The sequence below is a fragment of the Natrix helvetica genome, assembly GCF_964273705.1.
Source record: "Natrix helvetica genome assembly, chromosome: 1".
Lineage (NCBI taxonomy): Eukaryota > Metazoa > Chordata > Lepidosauria > Squamata > Natricidae > Natrix > Natrix helvetica.
The window spans coordinates 327,898,936-327,925,983 of record NC_138548.1 but is presented as its reverse complement, the minus strand read 5'-3'; the positions used below and the strand labels follow the sequence as shown (position 1 = coordinate 327,925,983).

General features: G+C 41.2%; 1 protein-coding gene across 12 annotated transcripts in view; it reads right to left on the bottom strand.

The window, feature by feature from the left end:
- Window positions 1-27,048, bottom strand: part of FOXP1 (forkhead box P1) — a 657,906-nt gene that overhangs the window by 295,885 nt on the left and 334,973 nt on the right. The window contains exon 1 of one of the 12 annotated variants that reach the window (XM_081937962.1): window positions 4,989-5,092. The exons of the other annotated variants lie outside the window; for them this stretch is intronic. The gene's annotated coding sequence lies outside the window, so the exon portion shown is untranslated. Of the gene's footprint in view, window positions 1-4,988; window positions 5,093-27,048 lie in introns of those variants that run through there. 12 annotated transcript variants of the gene reach the window in all.

Genomic DNA, 27,048 nt, shown 5'->3' with positions numbered 1-27,048 from the left:
TGTGGAATATTTAGGAGGAAGGAAATGTCACGACTGGATTTGTTGCACAGGTGGCATCCTACCACAGTTCCACGCTGGAATTCACTGAGCTCCTGAGAGCGACCATTCTTTCACAAATATTTGTAAAAACAGTCTGTGTGCCTAGGTACTTGATTTTATACACCTGTGGCCATGGAAGTGATTGGAACACCTGATTCTGATTATTTGGATGGGTGAGTGAATACTTTTGGCAATATAGTGTATCATAGGTGGGATTTTGCACAGAGGAAGTAGAATTTTTCTTGTGTTTTGAAACAGCCAGAAATAAGAAAACATGAAGTTAGAAATTCTAAGATACAAGGAAACTTTGCTGAAGTTTTGATTTCAAAACATACTTTCATTTCAGCAAATTATGTGATTATTCTATACCAGGGCTGTCAAACTCCCGGCTCACAGGCTAAATGCATCACGTACTGACCATGTCCACGCCTGGTTTAGTGAAGGGGGGGGAAAGTCCTGATATGTCATGTGACATCACCATGAAGACGTGATTTTGACACCCATGTTCTACATGAAAGCTGGGAAGTGAACAATTGCATAATTAAAGACACAAAAGTATTTTCTTTCTTCTAATTCCAAACCTTGATCTAGAAGAACAAAGTTTTCATTAAAATAAAGCATTGTAAATAATGTTCCATGAAGGAATATGGAAGACTTAATTAATGAACTAATAGGAAAATGAGCACCAAGTACTGGACAATAACTAAAGTGTAGTATTTGTTTGCTGTATACTATTAAAAGGGTGAAGGAAAGAAGCAACAATATGGTATTGCTCAACCTTTTCATACTGTTCACCCAGGAAATGACTAATCTGAATGTTTATAGGCAACAGTACAGAACTATTTTTGGTCATGAGTTGTTGTCAAAGACAAGATTTCCAAAAGCCTAATAATAACCTTTGGCTAACAAAAATCTCTTACAGCATACCAGTGTCCCAAGAAAAAATGGTGTTTCCTTTCATGGTTGGTTAACAATGTAACAAACTAACAACCTACCATGGAAGCAAGTGCAAAATAAATACAATCAAACCAGTTTTTTTCCTTTTTATGCTTTACAAGCTGTCCAAGGGTGTTTTAGGCACCAATGTTATTCCTACATTTAATGTATGACAAAAATGGGAGAAATAATCTTAACCAGAACCACCTATTGATTACTACTGCACTATTAACACTTGGAAATAAAGGTTAAACAGACAACATTTTTATGTTTTGTTTATTCATTTTGCTCGTCTTACATCAATATGGAAAAAAGGGGAAATTTATATTTAAATACCTTACATTTAAATACCCTTCAAAATATTTTAAGGTTTTTTTTTCTGTCAATGTACAGGAAATATAAAATTAGAGAAGAACATGTAAAGAAAAACTGATGCAAAACTGAAGATTTGCATATTCAGCTAGTATAGTTAGGATTGATGAAGCTGATATATTTAATTTTAAAGACCGCTAGGCATCTTACTAATATCACCTGTAGTATATTCGGCGTATTCTGCAACTTTTCTGTTTCCTAGATACATGCCTATCTAAAACTGTGGTAATAGATGACTATATTACTACTCAATCGTAAAACTGTATATGGAGACTTGTGATAAATTAGGTGGTTTTTAAATATGGCAAGAGTACCAGAAGTGTTTTTTTGTTTATCTGGAGGCCTGTAATGAACACTGAAAAGACACTTCTACCCGCTGTTAATCCCAGCTCCTTCAGGGAACGCTCAGTAAGATAATGAATCCTTTAAATGTTACATCTTGCATCTTGCACTATTGTGGTGCACCAACTCTCCACATCAAACAATCATCAGGACTATTACAAAGTGGGCTTATAAGAGAGTGGCTGAAAAGCACTGTGTGAAAAGAAGTGGAAAATTAAAGCTGAGGCAGACGAAGAAAGAGCTTAATTTACTGGCATGTACAGTATGCAAATGAGATTACTCTCAGTTTAACTGCATCATTTATGTCCATAATAACGGCATCATCATTACAGGGCTCAAATTAAATTACACCATAATTAGCATATCAAAGTGATTGGTTAAAGTTTAAAACAAATACCCAATTTTGTTAATGAACAGCTGTAATTGTCATGTACACTTCAATGAAAACTCCCTAAACAAATATATGTTTTAGAACAGAGAAAAGATTTTCAAGACGACATGTCTGCAGATGAGGGAAATTACCTTTAAAAAAAAAAGCAGAATGACACAGATTATTCTGTTAATGCTGTATTTCAAGTAATAAAACATTCTAGGAAAACAACTCCAAACACCTTATATTTACTCTATTGAAACCAATGATAGCAAAATCAATTTACTGCTTTTGACCTTGAACTGATAGGATTATCAATAAACAGCATTCTGTCTGCTACCAACAAAGACTTTCCCAAAGCATTCTTTCCCTGACCACCCAATATTACTAATAATCTTTTACTAATAATCTTTACCTAAATTCAGATATGTCATGGCCGAAAGGCTCAGGAAACAGAGGGTTAGAAAAGGGTATTTTGGGGAACAGTCTCTCCCATTTATCAACGTTCTAGCAGTTGCATGACATGATAACATAATAGACAGCCTCCAATTCAATTTTCCTTAATCTAATTGTATCCAGATAGCAGGTTTTGGGGGTGTAACTGCACTATGGAAGGGGTGTGCATGTACGGGTGTCTTCCTCTTCTTCTTGAGAATCTCTTCTCATTAAAAAGGATTTGGAGGTGGAGCATGTCAGCTTGAAAGCAAGTAATGTGTTTCTACAGATCAATCACTGCTAAAATGCATATAGAAAATGTACAGTAGGAAAATCATTCTCATACCAAACACAATATAATGAAACAAGAAGTATGCTGCATAGTATTAAAATATTATAAGCGAGCTTTTTGGCAGCTCGTCTGGATAACAATACAACCACACAAGACGGTAATTGCAATTCACCAGTGCCAAAGGAACAGATAATTTGAGTAAACTTTCTACCTCTTCCCATTTATATTTACATCTATGTCTCTAGACTACCAGTGCACCATGCTGAACTTCGAAATCTGTCTTTTCTGGTAAAACTCAGGACACACTTTCAAATATATGTAACAAGCAAACTGAATGTCTTATTAAATTGATATTATCAGAACCGTGTTCAAAAATTTAAAGAAAGTAGCTTTTCATTTTATTCATCGAGGAATCCATTAAAGCCTGAGCTCTGAAGTAGTATGTAAATTATGTGCCTTTCAAGGTAGAGCTAGGGCAAATTCACTCCATCAACTAATGATGAACCTCATTATGTGCAGAGAGTATTCATAATGAGGAAACAAGCCACCCACCATTCTATGTTCTAACATAAATCCCTATAAAATGTGAATTTCTCCATGTCTAATTAAAGACTACTAATTTCTCATACTTCCTTCTATTTCTCCCCAAATACCAAAAATTTACACACTTTTATTTTTTTTTTCTTTCAAAACGATAACTATTTTTCTCTAGCACCATTCCATATATCTGGTGTATGATTTTACATTTTCATTTTTATAGAGATATTAATTTTGTAGATTGTAACCAAACTGGCTTCTCGTTTAAAAAGCTTTGTTTTTTAACATCAAAAAAAAATGTTAAACATCAAGCTACAATTCTACCAGAATGTTAAATAACTTAAAAAGGAAAGAAGACAATGTACGAAACATAATAAAACGCATGTGTGCATGCTTGTTCACTCCATCTTGGATAATAGTACTGCATATTTAAAAGAGAATATAAGTGCTTTCAAAATCAGATTTAAACATAAGGTTAATTTTCCCATTGAAATCTATGAGATTCAAATGCACTTTAGTTTGGAAGAGCCATGCTCTGATAATTATGCTGTATTTATATTGTTTCATGGCTTAGGATACATTTAACATCTATCTACAAGCTACATTTGTACTTATTTGCAATAGTTGTCACTCACTTTTCCAGAATAAATACTGGCAGGGTTATAGATTTTTTTAAACTGACAGATATGGGAATCTATTAATTGGCTCCTTGCTTTGTTTATATTTCTTTACTACGCAAAATACAAAAAAAAAACCATTTAAAGATAACCTGCTTTTCGGAAAATATCTTGTTGAATAGATACAAAGAAATGAAAAAAACAGAAACAAAGATCAATTCTACTAACTCATCCAAGCATAATAGCCACAAATATCATCCAGAAACTTCAAACTTTTTATAAATAAACCACTATCACCTACCGGTATCTATAAGAACTTAGCTTTTGAACAAAAACTCATTCGGGTTTTAGAAAGCACCATGTATTACAATTAATTCTGAGTAGTAACTAAAATGCCAAAACCTTTCCGGTTAATCAAGAAAAAAAAATGCTGCCTAATTGTAATTGCTCACAATTGTTTTATTTTTAAACTGATAACACAGTCCCTTGACTTGCAGAAGATCAGCTCTACTCTTAAAAGCTGCCGGAGTGCAGACGTCTACTTTCCTCCTGTCTGTTGAGGAATTCCCCCCCCTCCTTTTAGGTCAGCCAGTCATATACCAGGAAGACAGTCCTCCAAAACTGACTTGTCCCTCCCCTGGAGTATAGAGTTTAACAACCTACCTTTGTTCTGGTCCCAGAGATAATAACTGAGAAACCTCAAGACTGTGAAGTGCCAAAGGTTTCCAGAATAATCACAAGTAGAGAATAGGAGGGTGAAGAAATAGAAATAACAGTAAAGCCTCTTAAAAAGAAATTTATCTTGATGACAACTTGGCTTTTGCATCTGTGGAACCGTCTCCCCCAGGAATGTGCATACCTCGGTTCCAGCCACATCTACAACGAAAGCACGGGGATATATAGACACAGCAGATTTGCTTTGGACAAAGGACCGGGACACCTAAAGCTAGATATTGTGCAATACTTCTTCTTGTTGCTTTAATCCGTATCAATGAAGAGCATTACTTTGATTGACAAAACACGTCCTAGGCGAAATCAACATTCTTACCTTAACGTTCTTCCTCGTAACAGGCTCCAGCAAAATCTACTCATGGAAAAAGCACTTAAAAGATATTGTTTGGAAGAAGAAGAAGAAATCCCACAGCCTTTACAATTAATTCAAAAGAAAGAAAACTCCAAAAGGAAAAAAAAAAAAAAAGATCAGTGATTCACACTCCACCCCCCACCCCCACCCACTCCACCCCCAAATGCATCTCTGCTTGGGCAGCCTGGCAGAAAAAGCAGGGCTCCATAGACAGGACTGCGTGTCAGAAGGCAAGAGGTCTTTTAAGATTTACTTGACACTCATTTTCCGAGAAGCCTTGTGTGGAGTTTGCCGTTTGTTTCTTATTGTCTGCAAAGCAGTTAGAAGCTTCTCCCTAAGGGGGCCCCTCAGCCCCTGGCTCGGCTGCTTTGACAGGGAGGTAACCATATTAGGATGTGTATGGTAAAGTAAACAATAACATAGTTGCAATGAAATGGATTTTTTCCCCCGAACTAATGGTGTTGGTGTCAGCCCTGTCTTTAGCCTTTCCCACTAGTTTTGTGCTCTGGCTCAAACAGGCTTTTTAAAAATCAAAACAGAAATGAGCCAGGAGGTAAAGGAAAGAAACAAGCATTTCTAAACTTCTGTTTGAATTGTTTCTTTTTTTTTTCTTTCCGTTAAAAAAAAATAGAAGAAGAAAAATAAAAAGCTTTAAGAATCCCAGCGAGGGGCATGTCAACTTAATCATTATGATATGCAACTGGTATTTTTGAAAATCCCCGCAGAATTGTTAGCAGGATATGAACATTAAAAGCAGGTTAACAATGAAGATCTATTTTCTCCCAAGTGCTAAAAGCAAGTGTGCTACTAAAGTCCAAACATATCCACTGAACAGCCTCACCTTAGCTAGATGTATCAGTTGGGCAAGTATATGCAAGTCTGCTAGCTTTGCAAGCTAAAAGACATTTTATTCAGAAGTGTAAAGGCAGGTGTCAAATTATTTAATTAGAAACATCTACCAAGTGTGTAGCTCCCTAGACAACATTCACACCAACCATATTATGGTACAAAAGATACACATTTCACACCAGTTGTTATTTAGAAAAACCACAATGTCACTTATGGAAGAATTTGCCTGGATCAGATTTTCCCTAGATGAAGACTGCAAAGCTGCAATTTGTTATATGAGAGCTGAGTTTTATTGACATAGTCACCCACTTAATATTTTCAGGACACAGGTTCTGAAAATCCTAAAAGGTCAGGAAATCAATCAGAGAGGGCATAAGATTGCAGCCTAAATGCTCAGCAGGTAGACGGGCAAGAGGAGTATAAAATCTATATAGTCTGCATCAGTGGATAGGGAGGAAAACATGTATGTAAGCATGAGATGAGTTTGTGTGTCTTTCCCAAACTAGCTAGATGCCTGAAGCAGTCACTCCGCCAGAAAGACATGAGACGAGGTCATAACTTTTAAAGTATTCTGTAGGACTACTACCCAGCATCTGTCATTAGACAATGAGAGACAAAGCAGACTTTCTCTGTAAAAGGAACTCACAAAAAAGGTGCAGTTCTCCAAATGTCAGGCACTAAAGAGATAACAGAGCTAGAAAAAACTTGGAGGAGAACTGAAGAAATAGAGCAAGTAAAAGGAACATGGGATTAACCAATGCAAGTTAATTCTTAGCATTCAGATCCATAGTTCCACACAGATGTTTTTAGCCAGTTCTTGATAAAATACTTCTACTGTATACAATCCTCTTCTGGGTCATTGCAACAAACAATTAGAAAAAGATAGAGGAAATAAAGAAGTATTTGTAGCAAAGGGTCCACTAAAACCTGGCTTCAGTTCTCTTGAAATTTCAAGAATTTGTGACTTTTATGCAACAAATAGAAAAGTGAAGATTGATGGATGAATAAGTAAATATAAGAAAAATTAGCAGTAGGATATATCAAAATCAATAAATCATACACCCAACTAGCAGTTCAAAAGTTCAAAGCATGATGGCCAGTCTTAATACTGAGCCAATAATAAACTTGATTCCATCACTCCTCACAGACCAGACAATTTCAGAGCTTCATTCTCATTAGCCAGTCTTACTGAAAACTGCTAGCTATTTATGAATTCGCTAAACTAAATTAGCCATTTCATTCAGCATAAAGAAATACATTAACACAATGCTCAGTTTTATAGTTGGAGTAAATAAATACATTGGTATATTCAGTGCAAAAATATTTTATCTTTATTATCATCAATGTGATTACTATTGTGGAGAGCCTGCACTCTGCTGAAGCAGTAACAGTTTTATTGCATTTATTTGTTCCAATAAAAATAGAGTGAACGAATCTTAGCAGCAAAATCTGGTGGTGGTGGTGGTGGTGGGAACCCCTAATATTTAAGACAAGCTAAGACCCAAAGAATCACAAGAAAGGAGAAAATGCATTAGTTTTTTTTTTTCATGGTCTCTTGCGCAAGAGTTAATGGACGACTTTCCAGAGCGCAGCACAACATTACATCAGGGATTGTGTTACAATATAGGAGGCTGAAAAGGCAAACCATTGTTATTAAAGGCCATTACACTACTTATGAAGACATATGCAAAGCTTGTCAGAAAAGTCTGCGTAAACATGGGGATTCCTCTGGATTTGGCGGGTTTGTTCTGCTAAGTTACAAACAGCCATTCAATGAACAGAACAGACTTTCTGTCAGTGGAACAGAGGCTTTGGATTAAACTCACTGAATGAAGCTCAGCCAGAATATAGACATGCTATTTCAAAACTAATTTTTATTTGACCTATTATCCTGTTTCCCTGAAAGTAAGACCTCCCCAGATAATAATCCCAATCGGGCTTTTGAGCACATGCGCTAAAATAAGCACTCCCTTGAAAAATAAGCTCTCCCTTAAAATATTGCAACACAGCAGCAGCCATGAGGTGACCACACCACCTCAAAAATAATAAGACCTCTCTGAAAATGCCCCCTGCACCTCAAAAATAATAAGACCTCCCCGAAAATAAGGCCAAGTGCTTATTTCGGGGAGGGGGGGTGTCAAAAGAAAATAAGACCCTGTCTTATTTTCAGGGAAACATGATACACATTCACAAAATTTTAAGAAACTAGAATGCTTGGAAACATAAATAGTTAAAAAAGAGGGTCAGAAGGGGAAAAATACTCTGATCTTATCCACATGGGCACAAGCTCTAGTCACTGTTCGCTCCAGTTCTAAATGGAAGACTCAGAGTATCCAGGAAGGACTATGGATTTCAACAACAGCAACAATACAAATTGCAGACCTCTGCTTCATTAAGAGTATTCTGGAATCACAATATTGAGAATAGGGATGCCAGGGCTATATTTAGCAACCAGATGGTCACATTAACTATTTACTTTACAATAGCTTTTGTGTAAAAGGACCATGAGAGATTGGAATAAAAGAATGTCTATCCTATTCTTCCAACCAATACTCTTTTTAATTCCCTTCCCCTATCTTGTCTGATTTCTTTAAAAAAAAAACACATTTGAAGTCACAGTGACTGATGGGCAAAAATAAGCTGTTCAGGGATGCAGAGTTTCCAGCAGTGACTTCCATTACACAGATTGTATTTTTTCTCCAGCTTACTTTAAAATTCCAACTCTTATTCTAAGAGGACTGAGTTGGGCATTGTCCTACTTTCAACTGGGTTACTTGACAATACAGTTTATCATGGAGTTCATTTCAGAAAGTCTTCAGCTTCAGTAAAATATGAAGATAACTCTAAATGACCTAAATGTCAGCTACAATTTACTGTATTTTTTGCTCCATAAGACACACTCCCCCCCCCCAAAAAAAGTGGGTGGAAACAGTGCCGGTCCTTTGGTGACTAGCACCCAGGCCGCTGCAGCAGGGTCCTTTTACAGTGCTGAACCCCACCTCTTCCATCTTTGCCATTGCCTGCCTCTTCTGTCTCTTCCGCAGTGCAGGAATCAATAGGCAGAGCTGGCACATGAGAGGACACCTATCTGTGGTCCTCTAAGGCTCCACCTGATTTTTTTTCTTGTTTTCCTCCTCTAAAACTAGGTGCATCTTATGGCCAGGTGCATCTTATAGTGCGAAAAATACAATACATTTCTGGCAATTTCACTGGACATAGGTTTGGAGTTTTTCAAATAAAAGGTAAAAGGACCATAAATGGAACAATAGGAGAAAGAGATCACCACCATCATCAAAGTAAAGTAAAGGTAACTCATTGAAATGTCAATTGCACCATGCCCTTGGCAAAGACACACTCTTTATATTTAAACCTACCTAATCACATAGACTAGCATAACTGGGGGATTTCTGGGGAGAGGGTTTCCACTAGAAATTTTGGGGGGCAGTGCTAGGGGAGTCTTTTTGGTTAGGTTTTTTGCTTAAAATGGTATAAGAATTTCTGCACTGCACTGGGGTTGACACTTGAAGACCTCCAAGTTATCTTCCAACTCAATGATTCTATGAATAGGCTTATCTGCACCTCTGCTGCACTATATTTTTGTTACTGTAATTGTTTTTAATTGTGTTGGCTTGCTGTTGTTTTTCTGTTAACTACTGTACTGCTAGCTGCCCAGAGTCACTGCAGATGGATGAGCAAGCATATAAATGGTTTAGATAAATATAAATATATTTGCTTTTTATTTTGTTTTAAAGCCCAGGATGATGTACTTTAAGCAGTTACATTTCAGGCAAAAATCAACAAGTCATTTGTTTTTTCTGTCACTGCACCTTTATCCAGGGAAAACCTTAAGCTGTTGATTTATTCCTGTTATCCAGCTGCTACAGTTACAAATCTTCTCTCTGTAAAACTGAAGACCTCAAATAAGATGAAGCCTGGTGAATCTGATTCACCTATCTGGACACTGAAATTTTCATGATTCCTCAAACACTTATCTGAGTCACAAGAGAACATTTATTTCTTAATATAATCAACAGGCTCATAACTCTGTCAGGGGTTGTATTCTGTTTTCCTTTTTTAAATTATCATTAATGTATGTGTATCTGTTAGTTTTCTTAATATGATTTTTCAGATTTGGGTAATAAACTAACACCCAGGGAACAATTAGCCTGCTTTATTCAATTTAGCTTCAGAATGGATCTAGGACCTTCTCTGACAAGAACTTTGATTAGGACAGTCAGTTGAATAACTACCTTGTTGAAAGATCTAAATCACTTTAATGGAGTCAAGAAAGATGAGAGTTCCCAGTAGTAGTCCCCAGGTAGAAATGACTCTATCAGGGACTACTAGTTTTGATAGATTACCTCAAAAAGCAGTAAACCTTTATTTGCAGACGAATACAAACAGTTGTTATTATGTGAATATCCGAACTACTGTGGGAGCAGTAGTACTGAAATAGTGAGCCCTGATTTCATCCAGCATGATATTTGTTAAGTTCTTGTCATTGTTCTGTCCATTTTTGGGGTATGTTAAAGGTAATGGTTCCCCTCACACATATGTGCTAGTCATTCCTGACTCTGGGGGCAGTGCTCATGGCCGTTTCAATGCCAAAGAGCCAGTGCTGTCCGAAGACGTCTCTGTGGTCATGTGGCCAGCATGACTAAACGCCGAAGGCACAAGGAATGCTGTTACCCTCCCACCAAAGGTGGTCCCTATTTTTCTACTTGCATTTTTACATGCTTACTGCTAGGTTGGCAAAAGCTGGGAACAAGTAACGGGAGCTCAGTCTGTTACACGGTGATAGGGATTTGAACTGCTGAACTGCTGACTTTCTGATCAACAAGCTCAGCATCTTAGCCACTAAGCAAAAACAACAACAACAACAAAAACAATAATCACATTGCCCCCATCTACATAGGACAGTCATGAAAATCTAAACCTTGAAACATTCCCTGTGAAATGTTGTGTTTAATTTGTGATGAAACTCCCCAGAAACTTTCTTCAAGTCAATAAAAATACATTTTATTATCTTTTGATATTGAAGTCTAACTCTTGTGGAGGTCTAATAAATAAATATATGTGTATATGAACGAAAGAATGAATGAACGAGGAACATGTATTTGGAGTACCCATAATTTCTGAATTATGATTTGATTGTAGATCAATTGTAGATCCTTGCTAATGAATATGGTGACTAGCAATGCCAACTGAAAATCTAATTTGCCTTTGTTAATTGTTATTAGCAATGGGTGGAATTAAACAATATAAACATGTTACTTTAACCTGTTTAGTGTTATTACTCATCTATGATCTTTAATAAATTATAGCAAGTTGAATAAAACCTTGCCAAGTTGCTTTTTCAAGGGGAAATGTGAGAATGCCATAGAAATATTTCATATTCTGGATTCAGAAACACTGCATTATACGATGAACAAATTATGGTGGCAATTTAATGGAAATCTAAATAATATAGATGTGAACGTATTAAAAGAGGGTCTTCAAAACGTTTATTAGTTCAAGCAAAGTGTCCCTCCTTGAAGCATTAAAGCAGCTACATCCTTTAGAAGGTTTACACAGCTACTTCAAAGCCTGCCCCCAGTTGTTTTCATGTGCACATGCATGCACAGGTATTACTCCCATTAATGAAGCAAAACAGCTATAAGTGCAGGTGCACAAACAGCTGGAGGCAACCTTTGAAATAGCTGCTCTAACCTTTCAAAGGATGTGGCTGTTTAATACCCTTTTTAATATGCACCTTTCAAACACTTTGTTTAGCGCCACTACATAACAGCTCACTCTCTCAATACGTAGAAATATCAAAGATAGAATTTTATTTTCGCTAACACATAAATAAAGTTATTGCTACCAGTGTGGAAAATCCTCCCGTCTAAGCTATTTTACAGTAAATTCAAATACATTTTTAATAACAGCTTTCTTTTGCCCTGTATGTCTCTGTACTATACCTTATCAAAATAGGTGAAAAGACTATCCAATTTAATATCTGTTTGCAGGACTAGGGATTTCTTCATATCTTATGCAGCAAGGAAAGCTTCGGGGGATGGCTTAGCAGCTTTGGCAGCAGATTTTAAATATCTAGATAGTCTGGAACCTCAGATCCCATCAGGTATGACTTAGTTTATCTAACATAAAAAATATATTAGGAACTAACTTTTAACCAGCTTGTTTTGGCTGGCACTTTTGAATGAACCCTCAGAGAAGGATGCACTTTCCTTGTGCTTAAAGGCCTGTCCGTAAATTAAAATAATTGCTAATCAGTAGAGAGTGGGAAGTGTATAAATTGGCTGGTACAGAAGATGTGTAAAACTTCAAGTTTGATTTTTTTTTTTTTAAAAAAAAGATTGTGTCTTAAGAACAAAACCAGTCCGATTAAAATTTTACTAAACTGCAATTAAATACAAAACAACTAAGTTACACATGAAGAACACTTAAGGAAAAGAGTGTCCGTATAAATCTTACCTCACGACATCTTTTTTAACGTAGTTCTTTAGGATGAAAAAGCACAGCCAAAAACTGTAGTTAGCTAGGTACACCGGTACCCATCTTAGCTTCAAGGTAAACCAGAGGTGGTATTGAGCAAGTTCTGACCAGTTCTGGAGAACCAGTAATGGAACTTTTGAGTAGTTTGGAGAACCGGTAAATATCATCTCTGACTGGCCCCGCTCCCATTTATTCTCTGCCTCCCGAGTCCCAGCTGATCAGGACGGGATGGGGATTTTGCAGTATCCTTCCCCTGTCAGGCCCACCAAGCCATGCCACGCCCACCAAGCCATGCCAACAGAACCGGTAGTAAAAAAAAATTGAATCCTATCACTGAGGCAAACCATGATGTCACGTTCTGCATGGCATGAAAGCCAGTATGAGATCATATAAGGAAAAATAAATCATCCTCCCTTTGCTCTAGCTTTTTTTTTTACATTTGATTAGCGCTTTTTTGCAAGCGCTAATCCCAATGAGCAAGCTGTTTTACTGCATTTCATTTCAACATCTCTCCTATTCTTTCCTTTAAAAGCACAAAGCTCCCTAATCAATAGGCATCTGAAGTGAAATGAAATTTGGATTTCACAGACAGATTTTTCAAGCAGTAAAACATAGTTGATGGCAAACAACTGCACAAATTGCTAAATTTTGAATCTTCAAAATGATGTTGTTAACCTACAAAACAATTTGGATCAATTCTCCCCACAGGAGCTCCACCATTCTCACACACAAAATGGGTTGGAGTTTTGTTTAAAATTCTGTTCTTGGGAGAACTCAGCATAGAAGTAGAGATCCAAGCTGGTGAATGGATCTCCATGTTGACCAGGCACTTCCATTGGAGCACTTACTTAAAGAACAAAGAAACAAACAAACTTAGGGGGACAAAATTTCCTATTGTTAATTTAATTTTGCTATGTACATTTATTTATTTACTTGGTTTATTTCTTTATTGATTAATTTTTATGCTGCCCATCTCCCCCATAGAGGGACTCTGGATGGCTTACAGATTACAAAACAAATAGAAAAAATAATTAAAATATATTAAAATATTAAAACAATGCAGATTAAAATTTTAATAACTATACGAAACCCCTAGACTAACAGATGGGATGGGGTCTTCTTACCCTGTAAATCAATCCATAATGAGCATTGCCTCCCCTCCCCCCAGGCCCCAAGCCAACTGGCAAAGACAAATTTTAATACCTTTCCGAAGGCTAAAATTATGGGTGCAGTTCTCACCTCTGGTGGTAATTATTTTACAGGAATGGGACCATAGCAGAAAACATTTTTCTCTTGACCCTGCCTCCAGAATTCCTTAGCTAATGGGACATATAGCAGGCCTCTTCTGGTGGCGGGAGTGGGATGGGCTCGTCCCATTGGGCAGAGATGGCTCCTCAGATATCCTGGACCCATGCAATATATGGTTTTATATCTTAATAACAAGCTTTATTCAACATTATGCCAAATGCTAGATATAAAGGCAGAGACTTTGGATGGTTGGGGGGGGGGGGACACAGGTTGATCTTAGCTACCACAATCAAGGAAACAGGATTTTTTTCCCAAATAGTTAATAGAACAAAATACATTTGCAATTAATGGAAAGAACGTTGGTCCTTACCTGAACGTTTCTTTTTGGTAGACGAGAGGGAGGGGCGACTCCTGGGATATTCTCACAGCCTGATTGATCCAAAGACTGAGGGAAATCTCTTTTAGCTTCCTCCTTTCCCTGTTGACTCCCAGTTCCTCAAAGTCACATGATCAGAAGGTGTTGCCAAAAAAACCAGACACAGCAAGGGCAAACCACCCCCTGCACCTCACCCCGACTGACTACCTTCTACCTCTAACTGGGGTTGGATGTTGCCCCTCCCTCTCATCTACCGAAAAGAAATGTTCAGATAAGGACCAACGTTCTTTTTCTGGTAGATTCGAGGAAGGGGCAACTCCTGGAACGTACCCAAGCTCTGTCCCTGGTAGGGAAAATTAGAATTCGGGGAGAGGGGAAGTCACTACCTGTTGTAGAATCCTATGCCCAAAGGACGTCTCGGCCGATGCAAAGGCATCCAGCCGCTAGTGATAGATGAACGGTGTCAGGGATGACCAAGTAGCCGCCCGACAAATGTCTTTGAAGGGAGCCCTTGTGGCCCATGCTGCTGTAGTAGCGACGCTCCAAGTGGAGTGGGCTGTGATCCCTAAGGACTCTTAGGCCATAGAAATGGCCTCTCACAACCACCTGCCAATGGTGGCAGCGGAAACCCTGGCCCCAGGGAGCCAGGCTGGAATGAAATAAATAGGGCCTCAGACCTACGGAAGGCAGACATGCATTGCAGATAAATGCGCAAGGTGCGACGAATGCCCAGCCGGTGCCATAGGTGCTCCCTCTTATGGGATGGAGCCGGACAGAAACTGGGAAGGATAATCTCCTGTGCCCATTGGAAGGGCGAATTGACCTTAGGGAGAAAGGTAGGGTCCAAACATAAAACCACCCTATCCTGGTGAAACTAACAGAGGTCGTCCTTGGAAGACAGGGCCCCCAGCTCAGAAATGCCCTTGGCTGAAGTCACACCGACAAGGAACACCACCTTGAGTTATAAGAACCTAAGGTGGCCAGTGCGCAAGGGTTCAAAGGGAGCCCACGTCAAGGCCCTAAGAATGAGGGGCAGGTCCCAAGTCGGAAACCTATAGATTTGTTTGTTTTGTTTTGTTTGTTTTTATTGGATTTATACGCCGCCCTTCTCCCAAAGGACTCAGGGCAGCGCACAACATTAAAAAACACACATCCCCAAATGGATGGGAGAGGGCCATAAATTAGCGGCTCCCCTCAAGAATCTCCTGATCAGAAAATGGACGGTGAAGGATGAACGGTCTTCCCCTCGAAGAACCGAGGCCAGCACGGCCATCTGACACTGCAAAGTGTTGTGGGACAGACTGCTGTCCAGACTCTTCTGGAGGAATTCCAGAATTTGAGCCACCGAAGCCTCGGTGGGACAAATCTGGAGTGGGCTACACCACTTGACAAACGCTGCCCAGATGGAGTTATATATCCGCATGGTGGACGGTCGTCTGGATGGCTCGATGGTTGCTATAACTCAGGCTGACAAATTGGCGCTCCACAGGAGGCTCCACTCAAGCGCCAGGCGGTGGGGCTCCGATGGGTGTCCGGGTGGATCAACACCCCCTGGCACAGGAAGAGCTCCTCCCGAGGAATCCTCCATGGGGGGGGGGAGATGGAGAGCTGAACGAGGTCCGCATACCATGGCCTTCCGGGCCAGTAAGGCATTATCAGAATGATGTCTGACCTTTCTACCACTACCTTCCTCAGGGTCACTGGTATCAGAGGGAGTGGGGGAATAAGTCTGGAGTCCGTTTGCTCCAGAGAGCGTCTGTCCCTTCTGCAGCCCGGATCGGGAATCGAGAGAAGAATCTCGGGAGCTGGGCGTTTGCCGGTGTCGTGAACAAGTCCACCAATGGGTTGCCGAACCTCTGACAAATCTTCTGGAAGAGTTCGGGTAGAATCTGCCACTCCCCATGATCCACAGTCGCATGGCTTAACCAATCGGCCTGGTGGTTGGCTGTGCCTGAGATGAGCTCCAACACCACTGATGCAAGATGTCTCTCTGTCCAGGAACCGAGCTTCAGTGCCTCCAGCCAAAGGGCTCAGGAATGAATTCCCCCTTGACGGTTTATGTGAGCCTTTGTGGCCACATTGTCTGTCATCAGAATGACGTGGCCCACTATCAAACCTTTGATCAGTTGTAGGGCCAGCTGGGCGACCTTCAGCTCCAGCCAATTTATATTGTGGTGAAGGTCCGACTGGGTCCAACGGCCTTGTGCCATCCTGGAGTCCATAAGTGCTCCCCAACCGAACAGGCTGCGTTGTAGAGCCAGGGACAGCCACCACCGCAGGGAGAGACACACATCCACTGGTAGATGGACAAGCCGTGCTCATGCGCTTCCGCTGGAACGGAATGAAGGCCCACTGCAGAGTTTGGGAATGAAGCCATGCCCAATGGACAATCTCTATGCACGACACCATCTTGCCCAATATGCGGGACAAGGTCAGGATGGAAACTAACTGCCTTGCGTGTACCTGCCTTGACGAGGTGCCCTGAGGGTAGTCAAAACTTGCTTTGCATGGAGTCTATCACCGCCCCTAGGTGAAGGATCTTTGTAGAGGGCGAGAGATGACTTTTGGAGAAGTTGACAGAAAACCCCAAGGCCTATAGGATCCAAATGGTGAGTTTCAGATCGTGAATGGCCCAGGTCTGAGATTGGGCTTGCATGAGCACATCCTCTAGGTAGCATTGTAGTCTCACCGGGACAGAGCGAAGGTGAGCCACCAATGCCACCAGGACCTTTGTGAATGTGCGTGGGGCTGAAGCTAACCCAAAGGGGAGGGCCCTGTATTGGAAATGGAGCCCGTTGTGGGAAAAACGAAAGAACCTGTGATGGGTGAGGAGGATGGGAATGTGGAGGTAGGCTTCTGTCAGGTCCACTGATGCTAGGTAGTCCCCCCCCCGCCTGATGTCCTGCAGAATGGACCTGAAGGATGACATTTTGAATCACCTGTACACCAAGTACTGATTGAGACGCTTGAGGTCCAGTATCGCCCTCCAGCCCCCTGAGTTCTTCAACGAACAGGTTGGAGTAGTGACCTAACCCGCATTCCATCTCCGGGACCGGTTCTACCACCCTGATGTCCAGCAGATGCTGCATGGCTAATGACATCAGATGACGGCATTCCAGGTCCCGGGATGGCGCAAAGGTTCTGAAGAAGGTCGGGGGCATGGAGAGGAACTCCAGCTGGAGTCCGTTCCTGACCGTGGTCCTTACCCAGGCATCTGATGTCATGCGATCCCACTGATCTGCGAAGGGTTCCAGGCGACTGCCTGTGGGAAACACCAGGTTGGAGTCATTTCCCTTTGCGGAAGGGGTACACCCCCCAAACACACGAAAGGGCCGCCTGACCTGCCCTGGTAACTACCCCTATCCTGGTAGTAGGGACTCTGGAACTGCCTATCAGACCTATAAGTGGCTCTGTTGATGATACTCCTGTTCAGGGGCCCTGAAGAGGCATATGGTAAGAGGACGGATGGTTGTCCGTCTTCTTGGTGTTGGTAGGCAAGACCTTCCTTTTATCTTATTCTCTACGAGAATCAGGTCTAAGGATTTGCCGAATAGATTAGTCCCAGTGTATGGGACAGCCACCAGGCTCCACTTGGACTTGTTGTCCATTTGCCAATTGGGTAACCATAACAACCGCCTGGAACCTCACCGAGGTTACTAAAGCTCGGGACGAGTACTTCACAGCATCAAGGGTGGCATCTGCTGAGAACTGTGTGGCCGCAATGATTTTTGTGATATCTTGGTGAAGTCACTTGTCTGAACAGGAATGCGATCTTGTAACTGATGGAGCCACATGACCATTGATCGGTTGAAATAAGAGGCAGCTGGAGCAGACTTTACAGCCCATGCAGAGGCGTTGAAATTTTTATGTAATGTAGCCCTCCGGTTTCAACTTATCAGCCACATTCCCTGACACTACGGATGAGATGTTGGCTAGGGTGGCTATGGGGGTGTCCACATTGGGCAATTAAAGCACCTGAGAGAAGGCCTGCTCCATGTTGTAAAAGCGACGTCATTGCTGCCCGGGTTGGGAAAGGTGGAAGGGCGAGCCCACTGATTCTTGACCACCTCTAGAAAATGGGAAGGAGCTGGGACATCATCCTTATTGGTCACTGTATTGGAGAACATGACCAGATTAGGGTCTCTAGGTGGAGGAATGGCAGAATCCCCTGTCCCGACCTTAGTGGTCTTCCTGGCTTTGTGTAACAAGGGTTTAAACATTGGAGGAGCAAAGAGCTTTGGGAAGGCCAGGGGATCCGGGAGGACAGTTTCTTCATCCTCTGAAAACCCCATGTCCTGACGGGGTTTATCCCCTAACACTGAACCCTCACTGACTACTGAGGGAGAAGGAGGCCTTGTTTGATGATGGTCTGAGGAGCTGCTGGCCTGGTGAGAAACCTGGGACCTAGGTGTCCTAGGCGAATGTCGTTCCCTCAAGGAAACTGCAGAAACAATATCCTTTGAAATGGCTGGGGAAATCAGTCTCTTAATGCTCTCAGGGAACAATTCAAGATCCTCAAACTCATCCTCCAAATGTCCCGCTGGAAACCAAAAAACACAGTGCTTGGACCAAAAAGGCTGAGAGGAACTGGGAGCCAACAGGGAAAGGAGGAAGCTAAAAGAGATTTCCCTCAGTCTTTGGACCAATCAGGCTGTGAGAATATCCCAGAAGTCGCCCCTACCTCGAGTCTACCAGAAAACACTGCTAATTTCTTATTTCTTGGAAACAAAACTCTGGAAAATAACATAGGAATTCCTCACTTTATATTTGTATGTTATTTTGTTGTATTATATAGCCAGTTTTCTGAAATTCTGTTAAGACTAAACCTCTAATGCATTCTGGCCTGAAATTCAGCTCAACATTCATTGTTATATGTTGTCAGATACAATGCACATGTATGCAAAAGCATATATGCTTACATACACATAAATACAAGGGTCCCTACCTGTTCGCAAATGTGAGCATGTACATGTGCATGCTCGCTTCGCTAACATAGGCCACATATGTGCATGTGCTCCACCTTCTACACATGCGTTTTGCCTTTTAAAAGGGCCTAAGTGAGATGCCGTAGAGCCAGGGCGGGTAGGCATGGCCACCCGTGATTTCCCCTATCAGTTCGGGCAATTGGTCCGAACCAGTAGAATACACCACTGCATACATATATATTTAAATATGTATATGTCTAGTTTAAGGAAACCTCAAACATTTGGGATAGCTAATAAAAATATGTATACATGGTTTTATATATCTGCTGAAACAATTGAATAATTGAACATTCATTTTAAAATGTAGATATTAGATAGATAGATGGTAGGTAGGTAGGTAGGTAGGTAGGTAGGTAGGTAGGTAGATAGTAGATAGATAGATAGATAGATAGATAGATAGATAGATAGATAGATAGATAGATATTGTGTGTATTCAAAAGTCAGCTTTTCCAAAAGATTTACCTATTGTAATAGGAATCAGAGTGTTTGGTTGTCAAAATGGAAAATAACAACAAATAGCTATGTTGTATGGTGATACCATACTCAGTAGTAGTAACTGTGAAAGGGATCTTGGAGTCCTAGTGGACAACCATTTAAATATGAGCCAGCAGTGTGCAGCAGCTGCCAAAAAAGCCAACACAGTTCTAGGCTGCATCAACAGAGGGATAGAATCAAGATCACGTGAAGTGTTAATACCACTTTATAATGCCTTGGTAAGGCCACACTTGGAATACTGCATTTAGTTCTGGTCGCCACGATGTAAAAAAGATGTGGAGACTCTAGAAAGAGTGCAGAGAAGAGCAACAAAGATGATTAGGGGACTGGAGACTAAAACATATGAAGAACGGTTGCAGGAACTGGGTATGTTTAGCTTAAGAGAAAGAAGGACTAGGGGAGACATGATAGCATTATTCCAATATCTCAGAGGTTGCCACAAAGAAGAGGGAGTCAAACTATTCTCCAAAGCACCTGAGGGTAGAACAAGAAGCAATGGGTGGAAACTAATCAAGGAGAGAAGCAATTTAGAACTGAGGAGGAATTTCCTGACAGTGAGAACAATTAATCAGTGGAACAGCTTGCCTCCAGAAGTTGTGAATGCCCCAACACTGGAAGTCTTTAAGAAGATGTTGGATAGCTATTTGTCTGAAACGGTATAGGGTTTCCTGCCTAGGCAGGGGGTTGGACTAGAAGACCTCCAAGGTCCCTTCCAACTCTACTATTGTATTGTATTGTATTGTATGTGCACTGCAGAGATTGGTTGTTGGCAGTTTGGCCCGGATCGGGTGAACCGGTATAGTGGTGGCGGAGGAAGCCTCTGCCCACCCGCCCGGATGCTTCTGCGCATGTGCAGAAATGTTGAGCGTGCAGACGCACATGAGTGAACCAGTAGGAAAAATAATAGAAACCCACCACTGGTGTACTGATGATTTCACTTAGTTTGATAATGAAATATCTGCAAGGATATTTCGAAGCTCGTAGAGCACCAAGGACCCCACAGCTCAACGCTGAGTTACAAATATTCTCTTCTATTGGCACAACATATGGCTAATTGGACAACTTCATTCCACTTCAAAATGAAATAAGAAAAAAAAACACCCTGGGGGATATTCTCATCTTGTTTCAAATCCTAATTACTGCTAGCAAACGACCTGAATTGTTACTAATATGTATTAGAAAGCAAAACTATTTACAAAACAGACATAGCTGAATAAAAGGCATGGCGTACCTTAAAAGGAAGAAATCAAGGGGGGGGGAATCACATTAATAACTGCCCTATTCAGTTGTGCAGCAGAAATTGAGATCTATAAAAATATATATTGATTTGAGTTGCAGATCAGAAATTAGAGTACAGGTTTATCATCTTAAGTAAAGATCAGAAAAATGTCTCCTAAAGAGAAAGAAAGACCATCAATTCGTTGGGTTTTATTTTTAAGAAAGTTATTTCCTACCAACTTTGAAAACAAGAATTCCTGTAGTGATCGGATTGGTTTCTTTGTAATTGTTTTGGCTCAGCACCTTCAACCCTCTTTAGTAGGGAGGCTAAATGTTAGCCTAACCACTAGCTTCAAAGGGTTTTCTTCTTATTAACCTTCCACTTTGTGTTTCCAATTTTAGAAAGAAGTATCACTACATTTCAGCAATGTTCACCTTTTATTATTTACTTCTTAGTTGAGAATTCAACTTTATTTTCAGAAGGATAGTGAAAGACTATTGTGTATATCTTGTTTGGTTTACCTTTTATAGGTGATAAGAACTGGACCTTCAAACAGTCCCTTTTTTAATTTGGAAAGATTTTTTGGGATGTGCCTGCCACCTGAAATAGGATTACTTTTAATGAAAAATGAGCTAAGGTACTATAAATAAATAAAAATAAATAATGAGCACTATATCTTTCCATTTTAAAAGCAAAGAGCAATTAAAATGATATATAAAATGATATAACAATATTATAGTAGTTCCTGATTATGATTGTAAAATTCATTGTTCAGCGAAATATCATGATTTTATAACTTTTTTCCCTAGTTGCTAAGCAAATCACCTGTTAAGCAGTGGTCATTAAGGGAGACATCACATAACCATGACTTGCAACCTCTTGCACACTTCTCCATTGACTGTGCTTGACTGCAGGATGCTGTAACTGCCATAAATGTACAACGATGGCCAAGAGCATTCACATAAATCAAATTCACATGAACTCTGCCATCTGTGCGAGTCACTTATATCAGCACCGTTGCTAAATAAATGGTTAAGTGAGGACTCCCACTTACATGTCCAAAGACAGAAGAGATATTTTCCAAGTGACTGAGACCCCAAAATGTTCTAACACATGCCTAAAGGTTGGCTTTCAGTTTGCAAATTTGCAAAATATTTTACAATCATTTCAACATGATGCAATGATGAAGACATATAAAATATGTCTGTGGAGATTCTCAGTCATCCAGGTCATGGTTGTTCCGAAAGTGCTTTTTCAAGAGGCTACTGGCCTTTCTTTGTTTCTCCTTGAAGACATTTTGCTTCTCAACCAAGAATTGTAGAAGCTTCTTGAGAAAGCACCATTGGGACAATATAAAATGTAATTTACTTTTATAGGCTTTTTTCAGTTTTAACTGTTAAGATTTTACACAAATGCCCAATGAACCAAATGAACCAAAAGCTGTCTTTTTTTACTGAAAGCTCCAAGATATGTATATATAATGTGGAGGATGCCTTGAATGGCAGAGTGAAGATTGATTACCAAGGCAACCATCAGATAAATGATGCTTGAGCCCATGCCAAGAAAGTCATTTATGAAAACACCTAAGACATTATCTTCTTCACATTCAGACATACAATGTTCTGTTACTACAGCTGTTGTAGTGAAAGTATCTGCACAGTATCTGTTTCTTAGTCTTACTTTATCATAAACGGTTGACAGTATATTTCCCGGTTGTAACGTGGTTCCTAGGCAGGACAAAGCCTGATTAATCTTAGCCTTCCATGCATCACTGTGTCAACCCTTCAAGGTAGGCAAGATCAAGAAACAGACACGGCAGAGCTTGCAGGAATGTTCTTTATTACGGTAGAATAGCAGATTCTTGAAAACTGTCAGTTTCTATTTCAACTTATATCAAACAAAATTGGGGGGGGGTGTATCTGGAGTTTCTCACATTTTCCTCTTTCTCAGGACTGAGTAATCTTTTCTCAAAATCATCTTCAACCATTCAGTCATTCTTTCTTCATTCACACAACCAGGCTTTCTTTCACCCAATGTAAATCTGTTGCTTTGGGTTAAGGTTAGGCAGCAGAATGACTGGGGCTAAGAACAGATACTCTAAAGAGAATGGCCTGCCATTAATATCTTATTGACTTGCTCTTACTGTACTCTTTGAACAACCTAGAAATAGTTTCTGTTGTGTCTTCAGTGTCAATCAGGGTTGAGGATGATTGCCATTGGTTGGAATTAAAGGAGGGTTCTGGCGGGAAAAGGCCTTGTTCTAATTGGTTGCCGGTTTGACAGCCGATGCATAAATAGCTGTCAAACCGTCCGGCTCTGTTCTGTTCTCCTAGTTGTGTTGATTAAAGCAATTCGCGTTTCAGTGATCACTCGCTTCAGTCATTTGTCCCTTCACAGGGAATATATAAAACTGGCGACGAGGATGGCATATTGAATTCCCTCAGCCGCCTGAGCTAGTGCTTTAATTCTAATCCTCATAATGGCAGCCATCCCGAGCTTCGCACCTTTCAGTGCAGAGAAAGAATCCTGGGAAGCATTCATTGAGAGATTTGATTGCTTCATTCCAGCCAACGATCTTACTGAGGCGACGACTGAAAGGAAGAAGGAATTCTTCCTTAGTGCCTGCGGTCCGGAAATGTTTGGCACAGCCAGAGTGTTGTCTGCTCCGGCATCCGTGAATACAGTACCTTGGGAGGTGCTTCTGAGTAAATTTAAAAATTACTACGCTCCGACCCATCCAAGATGGCGAGACGACATGCTTTTAGGCAATGCCTTCAAAGAGAGGGTGAATCGATAATTCAATATGTGGCCTCGCTGCATAAAGAAGCGATAAATTGCCAGTTCCCTGAACTAAATAATGCGTTAGTGGAGCAATTTGTGTGTGGCATTCGGTACTTTAAATTGCAATGGAGGCTATTAGCTAAATTGGAACTCACCCTCCAAATTGCAATTGATGAGGCCAGGGCCAGCGAGATGACCAAAAACTCCACCGTCCAAATACAGCGCTATTTCTTGGCTGCCCCCACAGGACTCAAATCAATTGCTGTCAAACAACAAGAAATTCCTGAGGAGGAATTATTTAATGAGGGTGAGGAGGTTGCCCGTCTGAAGACTAGGGCAAGTGGAAGTGGATGGCCCACCAAATTATCTCAGAAGGGTTGCCTCAGTTGTGGGGGCAACCACAATCGATCGAATTGCCATTTCAAAACGGCACCGGCACATGGCGCCGATGCAAAAAAATGGCACATGGCGCCGATGCGAAAAAACAGGGCATCTGGCAAACGTGTGCCAAGCTCTTCTACCTAACCCCAGTCAATCTAATGACGCTTACTCAGGAAGAAAGACTGCCAGGCAATCTGGGCGGCCAAAAGCTTACTGTGCTGCTGTGGACGACGAGCCATCCCAAGAAGTTTGAGACGTGCGCTCTGCGGTAAAGCACTCCCAGAAATAAAAAAAAACATTTTTTTTCTTAACAGTACAGATTGAACGATCACCTTGCAAAATGGAGATCGACATCAGTTCCACTAAAACCATCGTGTCCTGGTCAACCCTTAAAGAGCTGATGCCTGCTGTTACAAAGGACTCGTTAACACATTGCAGCTGCCATCTCCGCGATTACCAAGAAAAGGCGATTCCGGTGCTTGGAACAATGTCGGTGTTGGTGGAGCATCAGGAATTCAAGGTCCACCTACCACTTATTGTCATCACCAATCCACTGGCTAGCCTTTTGGGCATTGACTGGTTTGAACCGTTAGGTCTAACTATTGCCGGGATATATGCTGTGACTATATCTGATGATTCTGACAATTTGTATGAAGTTTGCTGATGTGTTCTAGGGGACATTGGGTAACTATAAGGGCACCCCATTACATTAAATTTAGACCTCACGGTTACACCTATTCAGTTAAAAGCCCGAAGGATGCCTTTTGCTATTAGGACTAAAATGGAGGCGGAACTGAATAAATTAATAAGCCAAGGTATCCTGAAACCCGTCGATCATTCGCAGTGGGAGACCCCTATAGTCACCCCTGTGAAGGCCGACAGGTCCATACCTGATTACCGTTCCACTTTGAATAAAGCATTGCAGGCCAATCCATACCAGTAGTGCAACATTTATTGCATTCATTGGGACAGGGATGGATTTTCGCTAAACTAGACATGGCCCAGGCTTATCAACAGCTCCCTTTTGAGGAGTCTACTGCCAGGGCTCAAACTATTGTCACACATAAGGGGACTTTCAAATGTTGCAGACTCCAGTTCGGAGTCTGTGTGGCTCCTGGGTTATTTCAGAGACTAATGGAACGTCTTTCTGCGGGGGCTGGAAGGTGTAGTCCTGTATTTTGATGACATACTGTTGTTCGCCAAGGACACAGCAGATCTTTTCATCAAGATACGGGCCGTCTTAACACGTTTTAGGGAAGCTGGCCTTTGACTGAGTAAGTGCCTATTGGGAGTTCCATCAGTAGAATTTTTAAGCTTTTTGATCAATGCTAAAGGAATACAACCCACGCCTTCCAAAGTAGAGGCTATTTATAATGCTCCTACCCCTACCTCTAAACAGGAACTACAGGCATTTTTAGGATTACTTAACTTTAATGCGGTATTCCTGCCGCATAAATCCTCTGTAGTGGAGCCTTTGCAGAGGCTTCTGGACAATTCAACAGTGTGGCATTGGGGAAATAAAGAGGCCAAAGCGTTTGCCGCCGTGAAGTCACGGCTGACATCAGCGGCAGTCCTCATACAATATAATGAAAGACTGCCGCTGACTCTCACTTGTGACGCCTCGCCCTATGGTGCTGGACCAGTTCTAGCCCACAGGCTGCTGGATAGTTAGGAGGCTCCTATTGCCTATTTCTCGCGCACCTTATCAACCACAGAAATAAATTACCGCCAGGTCAATAAGGAGGCGCTAGCGGCCGTTACTGAAATCAAGAGATTCCACGACTATTTGTACGGCCGCCGTTTCCTCCTTGACACAGATCATAAACCCCTTCTGGGCATTCTGAGGGATGACCGCCAGACACCTTTAATTTTATCACCTCAAATGTTACGTTGGTCCGAATTCTTAGCTGCCTACTATTACAGGTTGGGAAACACTTAGGGCATGCTGATGCCCTAAGCCATTGTCCATTGTCCATACCAGTGCAGGACCCATTTCCTGCATGTCAGGTCCTCGCCCTGGACAACTTGCAGGTGCCAATTACTGCATCTGATATAGAGGCACACTCACGCAAGGACAAGGTAATTTTAAGGGTACTGGAGTGGGTCCACAGAGACTGGCCTCCCGGTCAGATGAGAGAGGAATTTCTGTCATTCGTCCAAAGGCGAACGGAACTCTCCGAACTATGGGCTAACTCCTCTGGGGCAACCGTGTTGTCATTCTCGAGACACTACAATCCCAAATGTTGGAGCGACTGCATGAGGGGCATCCGGGCATTGTCCACATGAAAGCCTTGGCCCGGAGTGCCCTGTGGTAGCCTAAAATGGATGATGCCATCCAAGAATGGGTAAGACAATGCAACGTTTGCCAGTTGTCTCACCGATTGCCCCCGATGGCATAGGCCAGGGAATGGGAAACGCCCAAACCTCTGTGGTCGCAGCTGCATGTGGATTTTGCCGGCCCAATCCAGGGAACAATGATTCTGGTAGTGGTGGATGCATTTTCCAAATGGGTCGAAATCGTACCCATGAGCTCCACCACAGCAGAGGCGACAATCAGGGTGCTTAGGTGTTTATTCGCCTATCATGGGGTACTCGATGTAGTGGTCTCAGACAATGGTCTGCAATGGACAGCCGAGATGTTCCAAACATTTTTAGCCTCCCTTGAGGTGCGACAGGCCTTCACTTCCCCATTCCATCCCGGCAGCAATGGCAGAGCGGAACAAGCGGTCCGTTCTGCAAAGGAGGCATTGGGAAGAATGAGGAATGGGCAGTTACAGGACAAAATATCACAATACTTGTTGTTACAACACTTAACCCCCTGTCCACTAAATAATAAGAGTCCAGCGGAGCTTCTGATGGGTAGACGGCTCCGAATGACTCTTGACAGAATACACCCTCATTATGCAACTAATACCCAAAGCCCGATTAGGGGATTTAACACTCTAAATCTGAGTTAAATCATCAATAGATTCCATAGTTTGCATTCAATGACCATATAAAACCCCAGGAATGTGTATATTCTTCATATTTTACTCCAGCGTCCACAGACTCATCCTAGGCTCTGCTCATGGACAGCAACTTAATTATGTTTGATCAAGCAAGGACAGTGGACAAAACTATATACCTGCTGACACATAAGTAAAATTACAACACCAAAGGAGTTTTATAACCAGAATGATACTTTTTATTACACCC